Source organism: Citrus clementina, unplaced genomic scaffold (assembly GCF_000493195.1).
Source record: "Citrus clementina cultivar Clemenules unplaced genomic scaffold, Citrus_clementina_v1.0 scaffold_5, whole genome shotgun sequence".
Classification (NCBI taxonomy): Eukaryota; Viridiplantae; Streptophyta; class Magnoliopsida; order Sapindales; family Rutaceae; genus Citrus; species Citrus x clementina.
In genome coordinates, this window is record NW_006262201.1 from 432505 (window position 1) to 442284 (window position 9780).

At 38.0% G+C, this 9780-nt stretch overlaps 1 long non-coding RNA gene across 1 annotated transcript; it reads right to left on the minus strand.

The window, feature by feature from the left end:
* Window positions 1–8779: 8779 nt before the first annotated feature.
* Window positions 8780–9568, minus strand: LOC112098448. The gene is made up of 2 exons (XR_002905555.1): window positions 9201–9568; window positions 8780–9102 (listed from the first exon to the last, which is right to left on the minus strand). It is a non-coding gene; the product is annotated as an uncharacterized LOC112098448 (long non-coding RNA).
* Between the last annotated feature and the right edge of the window lie 212 nt (window positions 9569–9780).

The window sequence follows — 9780 nt, forward strand, 5'->3', positions numbered from 1 at the left end:
AGAAGAATGAAGAAAAATCAAAGGCGGTTTAAAATATAATAATATTTTAAAAGCCAATTTTGGCTATATAAAGGGAGCTCTTCATTTGGTTTTTAGCATCTAATTCCATCGAGAGAGAAGCATTGTCTTCCTTTAGAGTTGAGAGTTTTAAGAGTTTAATAAACTTTTGAGTGTCTAGTGAGTTAGAGAGTTTGGGTGTATTGGGGTTTTGGGAAGTGAGCTAAAATACTACAACACTTGTAACTCCTTTTCACTAGTAAAATATTTCATTCTGTCTTCGCCCGTGGATGTAGGCTAAAAGCCGAACCACGTAATTTTTGGTGTCCTCTATTGTGCTTGTTCTTTATTTTATTTCCAATTTTATTTTAGCTGTGGTCCTGCTGCACCTACCAATTCCCTAACAGTGGTATCAGAGCTATTGGTTGTATTTTTGGAGTCAGGAACTGTTCACGTAAGGGGTACTATTCACGTATACGGCACCGTACACGTATACGGTACTGTTCATGTACACGGTGTTGTTCACATAGACTGAACTATTCACGTATACGGTACTATTCACGTGAAGCGGTGGAAGCGATCCAAGAATTTTGCGGTGCAAAGCAGGGAATAGTGGTGTGAGTAAAGCAACTGTGTGGTTTTGTACATGTCTAGGAAAGTTCTGTCACAAAGGCGATAAGAGCTTAAGGAGTCTGGGTTTTAAGTGGGACCATTGTGACCCCTCCAGTCTTTCCTGGGAACTTTCCTGGTGTGCATTCTTACACATACTCACAACTATTCAAGGTGGTATACTTGCTTGTGTGCAGTATTTATCAACAAAATGGCGGCAAAGTATGAAATTGAGAAATTTAACGGAAATAATTTTTCGTTGTGGAAAATGAAGATGAAAGCTGTATTGAGGAAAAATAATTGCTTGGCAGCAATTGGAGAAAGACCCATGGAGATAACTGATGACAAGTGGAACGAGGTAGACGGCAACGCCATTTCTGATCTACACTTGGCACTTGCAGACGGAGTATTATCCAGTGTGGCAGAGAAAAACACAGCGAAGGAAATATGGGATACTCTCACAAAATTGTATGAGGCCAAGTCACTACACAACAAAATCTTCTTGAAGAGAAAACTCTATACTCTTCGAATGGCAGAATCTACAATGGTGACCGACCACATCAACACATTGAAGACTCTATTTTCACAACTCACAACGTTGGGTCATAATATAGAGGAAAATGAACGTGCAGAGCTTCTACTTCAAAGTCTACCAGATTCGTATGATCAACTCATCATCAACCTAACGAACAACAATCCAGTGGAGAGTCTAGTTTTCGACGATGTTGCAGCCTCCGTATTAAATGAGGAGAGCAGGCGGAAAAATAAGGAAAACAGACAAGCAAGTTCGCAGCAAGCGGAGGCGCTATCAGTGACGAGAGGGAGATCAACGGAACGTGGCCCCAGTGGGAGTCAAAATCAGGGTAGATCAAAATTCAGAGGTAAGAAGAATGTTAAATGCTACAACTGTGGCAAGAAAGGGCACGTTAAGAAAGAATGTTGGAGTAACCAGAAGAGAAGAGAGGGCAAAGAACCTGAGACATCAAATGCTCAGGGGTGTGTAGCAAGTACCTCGGATGATGGCGAAATTCTCTACAGTGAGGCAACAACTGTTTCAGAAGGCAGAAAACGACTTTCTGATGTCTGGCTTATAGACTCAGGAGCTACCTGGCACATGACCTCTAGGAGAGAATGGTTCCACACATATGAACCTATCTCAGGAGGATCTGTATATATGGGTAACGATCATGCCTTGGAGATCGCTGGTATTGGTACTATCAAAATAAAAATGTTTGATGGTACAATTCGCACAATTGGAGAGGTACGACATGTCAACGGCCTGAAGAAAAATCTATTGTCTTTGGGACAAATGGATAGTCATGGGTACAAAACTCATGTGGAGAATGGAATTATGAAGATCGTTAAAGGCGCGCTTGTATTGATGAAGGTAGAAAAGATCGGTGCTAATCTATTCATGCTTAAAGGAGAAACACTACAGGAGGCTGATGCGTGTGTCGCATCAAATGGAGAAGAGTCAACGATGATGTGGCATCTCAAACTTGGCCACATGTCGGAACAAGGTTTGAAGATTCTCTCTGAGCGAAAATTGCTTCCAGGGCTCAAATCGGTAAGTTTACCATTTTGCGAGCATTGTGTTACAAGTAAGCAGCATAGATTAAAATTCAGTAGATCTATTGCTAGAAGTAAATGCATTCTCGACTTGATTCATTCTGATGTTTGGGAATCACCGGATATATCCATGGGAGGTGCAAAGTACATGGTGACTTTCATTGATGATTATTCCAGAAGATGTTGGGTGTATCCAATTAAGAAAAAGTCAGATGTATTTCCTGTGTTTAAAGAATACAAAGCGTGGGTGGAACTTGAATCTGGTAAAAAGATCAAGTGCTTGAGGACAGATAATGGTGGAGAATATACAGACGGCGAGTTTCTTGCTTTCTGTAAGCAAGAAGGTATTCAGAGACAGTTCACGGTGGCATACACTCCTCAACAAAATGGAGTGGCAGAACGGATGAACAGAACTCTTACAGAAAGAATAAGAGCTATGTTGAGGACTGCTGGTCTACCCAATTCATTCTGGGCAGAAGCAGCCAAAACTGCCTGTTATATAGTAAATCGGTCGCCATCTACAGCTATTGGGTTGAAGACAGCGATGGAGATGTGGACTGGAAAGCCAGCTGATTATTCCTACCTACATGCATTTGGATGTCCTATGTACGTGATGTACAATGCCCAAGAAAGAACAAAGCTGGATGCAAAATCTAGAAGATGTATCTTCTTGGGGTATGCTGATGGAGTAAAGGGGTATCGTCTGTGGGACCCCACTGCCCATAAGATCGTCATCAGCAGAGATGTTATCTTTGTAGAAGATCAACTGCAAAGAAAAGATGGAGATGATGGCACTGTAAAAGAAAAGTCTGAGACTGTGCCAGTATATGTCGAAAATAATCCAGAAAATTCAGATTCTTCTGAAGCAGCACCAGAGCACGAGGAACAAGAACCAGTCGAGTCCGAGGCTCCAGAAGTTCGTCGGTCAACTCGTGAGAGACGACCGCCAACGTGGCACTCGGAGTATGTCACAGAGATCAATGTTGCATACTGTCTTCTAACAGAGGATGGAGAGCCTTCAACTTTCCATGAAGCTTTAAACAGTTCAGATGTTGCTTTGTGGATGACAGCAATGCAGGAAGAAATTGAAGCTCTACACAAGAACAAGACATGGGAACTTGTACCACTACCACGTGGAAGAAAAGCCATTGGAAACAAATGGGTCTACAAGATCAAACGTGATGGTAATGACCAAGTGGAGCGGTATCGTGCGAGATTGGTGGTGAAAGGATATGCTCAGAAAGAAGGTATTGACTTCAATGAGATATTTTCTCCGGTGGTTCGACTCACAACAGTCAGAATAGTCTTGGCAATGTGTGCCACATTTGACCTACATCTAGAGCAGTTAGATGTGAAAACTGCATTTCTTCATGGAGAACTTGAAGAAGAAATATATATGCTCCAACCAGAAGGTTTTGCAGAAACAGGAAAGGAGAACTTGGTTTGCAGGTTGAACAAATCTCTATACGGTCTCAAACAGGCGCCGAGGTGTTGGTATAAGAGATTTGATTCCTTCATCATGAGCCTTGGATACAACAGACTCAGTTCAGACCATTGTGCATATTACAAGAGGTTTGAAGATAATGATTTCATCATTTTGTTGTTGTATGTGGATGACATGTTGGTAGCAGGTCCCAACAAAGATCGAATCCAAGAATTGAAGGCACAGTTGGCTAGGGAGTTTGAAATGAAGGACTTGGGACCAGCAAACAAGATTCTAGGGATGCAAATTCACCGAGACAGAAATAACAAGAAGATTTGGCTTTCGCAGAAGAATTATTTGAAGAAAATCTTGCGGCGCTTCAACATGCAAGATTGTAAGTTAATTTCTACCCCACTTCCTGTTAATTTCAAATTATCCTCAAGTATGTGTCCTAGTAATGAAGCAGAGAGGAAGGAGATGTCTCGAGTACCGTATGCATCAGCGGTGGGAAGTTTAATGTTCGCTATGATATGTACAAGACCGGACATTGCACAAGCAGTGGGAGCAGTCAGTCGATACATGGCGAATCCTGGTGGAGAGCATTGGATAGCTGTGAAGAGGATTCTGAGATACATCAGAGGAACCTCAGATGTTGCATTATGTTATGGAGGATCAGAGTTTACTGTCAGAGGCTATGTAGATTCAGATTTTGCAGGAGACCTTGATAAAAGGAAATCCACTACTGGTTATGTGTTTACACTTGCGGGAGCAGCTGTAAGCTGGGTTTCAAAACTGCAGACCGTTGTGGCTTTATCTACAACAGAAGCAGAATACATGGCAGCTACACAAGCTTGCAAGGAAGCTATTTGGATACAAAGATTATTGGAGGAGCTCGGGCACAAACAACAGAAAATTCCTGTGTTTTGTGACAGTCAGAGTGCCTTGCACATTGCAAGGAATCCAGCCTTTCATTCCAGGACAAAGCACATAGGAGTCCAGTATCACTTCGTTCGTGAAGTAGTGGAAGATGGAAGTGTGGATTTGCAGAAAATCCATACCAAAGAGAACCTAGCAGATGTTTTGACCAAGCCGATAAATACTGATAAGTTTGTCTGGAGTAGATCCTCTTGTGGCCTAGCAGAAACGTAGGCAACATGATTATGGCGAAGCAGAAAGGATGGTGTGGAGATTGATTGATTTTTCAATTTAATCTCCAAGTGGGAGAATGTCAATATTGGCTGCATCTAGAAGCTTTGAATGCATCTAGAAGCTTTGAATAAACAAGTTTTTTGCACACGGCTTTGAAGATTGAAAATGCCGAAATTGTTGAGGAAGAAAGAAGACTTTGGCAGCTGCAAAAGAGGAAGAAGAATGAAGAAAAATCAAAGGCGGTTTAAAATATAATAATATTTTAAAAGCCAATTTTGGCTATATAAAGGGAGCTCTTCATTTGGTTTTTAGCATCTAATTCCATCGAGAGAGAAGCATTGTCTTCCTTTAGAGTTGAGAGTTTTAAGAGTTTAATAAACTCTTGAGTGTCTAGTGAGTTAGAGAGTTTGGGTGTATTGGGGTTTTGGGAAGTGAGCTAAAATACTACAATACTTGTAACTCCTTTTCACTAGTAAAATATTTCATTCTGTCTTCGCCCGTGGATGTAGGCTAAAAGACGAACCACGTAATTTTTGGTGTCCTCTATTGTGCTTGTTCTTTATTTTATTTCCAATTTTATTTTAGCTGTGGTCCTGCTGCACCTACCAATTCCCTAACACATAGTTATGATGATACTCTTCTTCACAGCGAATCAATCTTGTGCTGCAGGCAACGGCACCAACATTACTAATTTCCATATTGATCCTGATGTGTTGTTCTTTTATGATGATCCAGAATCGGAATTGGCTGCTGCCGCGACTGCAACAAACGTATTGAATATGAAATCCTTGAAGCTGCCTCCGGTGTTCGATTGCGGAAAAGGCCAAGGCCCAGCCTATCGCTCTTGTACCCCTCCTCCCCAGGGTTCCAAAAGGGGTGAACATTGCCCACCTAACGGCGCGTACAATCGAGGGTGCCATTATTAAGCCTTAAGTCTGCACTGCTGCATCCATGCATATGCATTAATAAATAAATTAATTGAAACTTGTAATTTGATTAGCACTAATTAATTCGTTGTTAAATTAGCTAAGGTTACTCCATCTTGATGCTATCGTTCATGTTCACTCATTTCAATTCTACCATACTCGTCCTGAATTTATTAACTTTCCATGTGCGTGCGTATTAACAGCCTGGAGAAGTAATTAATTAATTGATTAACCATTGATGGCATTTTGCATGACCTACTCTTAATTACCGGCCTCTCGAAGGGAAACCCGCTACGATATAAATCAAACAACTGAACGTACAACTTCATTACATTTCCCGCAATAATGCCTAACATTCAATGATTTATCTGCTCCCTCCCATCATGCCTTAATTAATTGTTACCACAACATCATCCCGAATTTTGTAATTACAATTAATTATATATGTTAGCTATTTTTCTTTTTAATAAATAATTTTACAGACACAGACACAATTAGCGTGGCATATGGGAGGATGTTTAGTTGAAACTTGGAAGCGATATCAATTAATCCATCATGCTTTTGTCCAACTTCTACAGATCTTCACGATTATGAAATCTATTATTTCTTTTCCATTCACTTCTTGTGATACATTGTCCGCCCCACGTGTTAGCCTTTAATTATGCCATCTTGCAACATAAAGCCCATTGTTTGAGAATTAATCTCAGTTAAAGGGGCAGCTGAGACTTGAGCCATGAACTTTGATGGTCACGTAGGTGGTGTCGTCCATGTGCCAAGTATAAATCAATCAAGCTTTTAAGTAATTATTGGTTGGGCGAAAATGAAAGCAAAGTGCATATTTATGACTAGCTGTAGAAGAGAGCGAAAGGGCAGAACGAGCGTATAAAGGGAGCTTTCGATGACTTGGCTCAAATAAAGGCAGTTTTATATTTATACACGGATGGTGCAGTCAGTGACTTGACTATATGTGTATTTCCTTGTTTTTTTTTTTTCTTTTTAAATACCCAAAACTAAAAAACAGGGCATGCACTCTGTTTATATTTCTATGAAATCGTTGTTCATTAAGCAAATTTCTTCCTCTAAGTTCAGATAATTTCATGATTTGTCACTGACTGCACCCAATAAAAAGATAAAGAATCAAAAGGACATATTTTATGTGTAAATACACATCAAATCTCTTTTATCAATCAAAATTTTATTATTATTAATAAAATAGGCTGTATAGCATATTCTATTTTCTCCCTCAGCTAAGATACTAATATATTACCAAATTAATTCGTAAACGGAAATTAAGAAAGTTAGATCTCCAGTGATTGTCCGTGCAATCTCTGACTTGGCGGCACTGGATTTTATCAATGCTTCGTTGTTAAAATTTCCCGTGAAGGACGTATAAATTGCTGCCATGGTGATCTTTGCAAAGGATGTGACCATTGCTGCGCTGGATAATACTGCTGGGGATGTGAACATTGCTGTGCTGGGTATAAAATGCAAGGGATATGAATGTAATTGGAGATCGTTTTCATTTTTGTTTGTCGTTTTCGCTTTTTCAAGGTTGGTAAATGGAGAGTGAAGAAACAGCAGATCATCGAGGAGGATTCACTAACTTTCGTGAATTTAGAGAGGGGTTTCCTTGAGATTATGTGCTTGTTTGGTACGACTTATTTAATGGTCACAAGTGAAGTACTTATTTAATATCATCAGCTCTTATTTTAATTTTCGTTATTGTTTAGTTGTTTATTTAATAGAGCATTTGAAATTTAAATAAGTTATTTTGTCTTTTTTAACAAAACCTCAAATTTTTTTGGGCATAGGACGAATGAAAAACATTTGTTCTTGGAACACCTTTTCCTAGTTTCAAATAGAAGTGAGAGAGAGTTGATGCTAAAAAGACCGCCAGACTTATATTTTTCCATGAGAATTATGTGTTATGTGGAACTAATTTTAATTTACTTTCGTGATCTTGTTACAATGTTAGCTCTTTGTTCATGAATTGATTAATACTTGTTTCTTTTTACTCAAAAGTCTTCATCTTATTAACTTGCATCATCTTTTTCTTCTTCTTTTTCTCCGCGTGGTCTTCAATCACCTAGTTTCTCTCCTATAGGATGAGCATTAATACCCATCCGAAAATGCATTGGTTTGTCGCTGTTTGATAAATGACAAGCGGATTTCTCGTCCCACAATTTTTTTGGTCCAAATGAGAAATAATATGGTATCAACTACTGTATCTTGACTGGTATTATTTTAAGAAATAGCATTTGCTTACTATTTGACTTAACAAAACAATATCCAGTGCGCTTGTATTAACCCTGCTGCGTTTTTTTCACAATATCTATTTCTATTCTTTGCTGAGGACTTTTGTGAATCTGTGATATAAGCTGGCGGAATCGCTGCATCCAAATTTAATATGAGAAAACATATCCTCAAGCTAGCCCGCTTAACGCGTAGCGGATATTAGTAATAAGAATGACCATAGCACAGCCACAGAAACGGCGCAGCCCCATTCTATCATTTTTGTGCCCCCTCCTCAAACTTTTTTGATATCACTCTTTATTTCACCATACTCTATTTTGATTAATTCGATTTATTTCTCAAATTACTCCCATTAAAAATATTTTATCTCTATTGTTTCTCACTTGCTCTTCTCATTATATTTCAACTAATGGTACAACAATCGAAATGGAAAATTTAGAATCAAAATCAATGACATGTTTACTTGCAAAATTAAGGTTTGGGATTGGAACTGAAGTAGTGTCGGACCCACAAATTTGAGAATCACTACCATAGCTCTGATTCCAAAGCGAGGGGTTTGGAATCTGAATTCGATTTCTATAACTACCCATTTTACTCCCATTAAACTTTTATAATCTCTAAATTACTCTCAAGTAAGTTATGTCATTTTTTTCTTTTTGGTTCCCATGGAATTTATCAAACAAACTCAAATTTCTTGAATTATTTGCAAATAGGTCCTTTATTGTTTATAATAATGTAATAATAATATTATATTATTATCATTATTATATTTAAAATTTATTTATTTTATTATTTTAATTATTATTATTGTCATTAATTTCATCATCATCATCATTTCATCATCATTATTATTAATTTTTTTTTTATTTTTCTTTTAGGAAAACATGGTACACATAAATAGCTAGACAAAGAGAATCTCTTATATATATCAAGAGATCTTACAAGTTAAATTGAACCAAATTGAGACCATCATACAATTGACGGGTAATAACAGTACCCATACTTTTATTTTCTTAAACATAACATAAGAGACTAATACTGCATATTCTTAACCAGTGTGATCAGGGTTTCTTCCATATTGCGGGACCACAAGAAGATCAATATTTCCATTAATTTCATCATCAGCAATAAGTGAAAAAGTTGTGGCTATAAGCCCCTCCGACCAATCGGTATAACCTGAAAAATTCATGTTATAAAACTTAATCACAAATACACATATTAAAATAAGAATTATAAATGACATTTATTTGAAAATGGATGGCCTATGTATAAACCTGCGCAAGGAGTTCCCATAATCTTCAAATCAGGAAGGCAAACGATTTCTGCTGGCTTCGACTGAACCGTATTCAAAACTCAAAAGGTAAGTAGTTGTGCTTGAGCGAGTTCTTATTTCTGGTTTGATCTGATATATATAGATCAAGTAGCCGACACTACGGTGCCAACGTGGCAAAGTAACAAGTTGTGCATGGTAAAGATAATGGATCAATGGTTCTAATTTAATCGTACAATAAGTAGGGAAGGTCAACAGCTCTATATGGTTAAGTTAGTGCATGTGTGATACATGATTCAAAAAATAAATAATTCTAAATACGAAGGACACGAGCAAATAAAGTAATAAATGCAATTACCAAATAATAGTGCGTGGTATACTATAGATAATGGATCAACCATTCAGATTTCATCATACAATAAGTAGGTAAGATTAACGGTTAGTGTTAAATCATTGCATGTGCGAAACATGGTCCACAAAATAAATAGTAGTAAACAAGAAAGACGAATAAAGTAATCAAATACCATGTCATCAGATAAAAAGAAAAAAAGAAAGGTATACATACCATTACGAAACAATTGCTT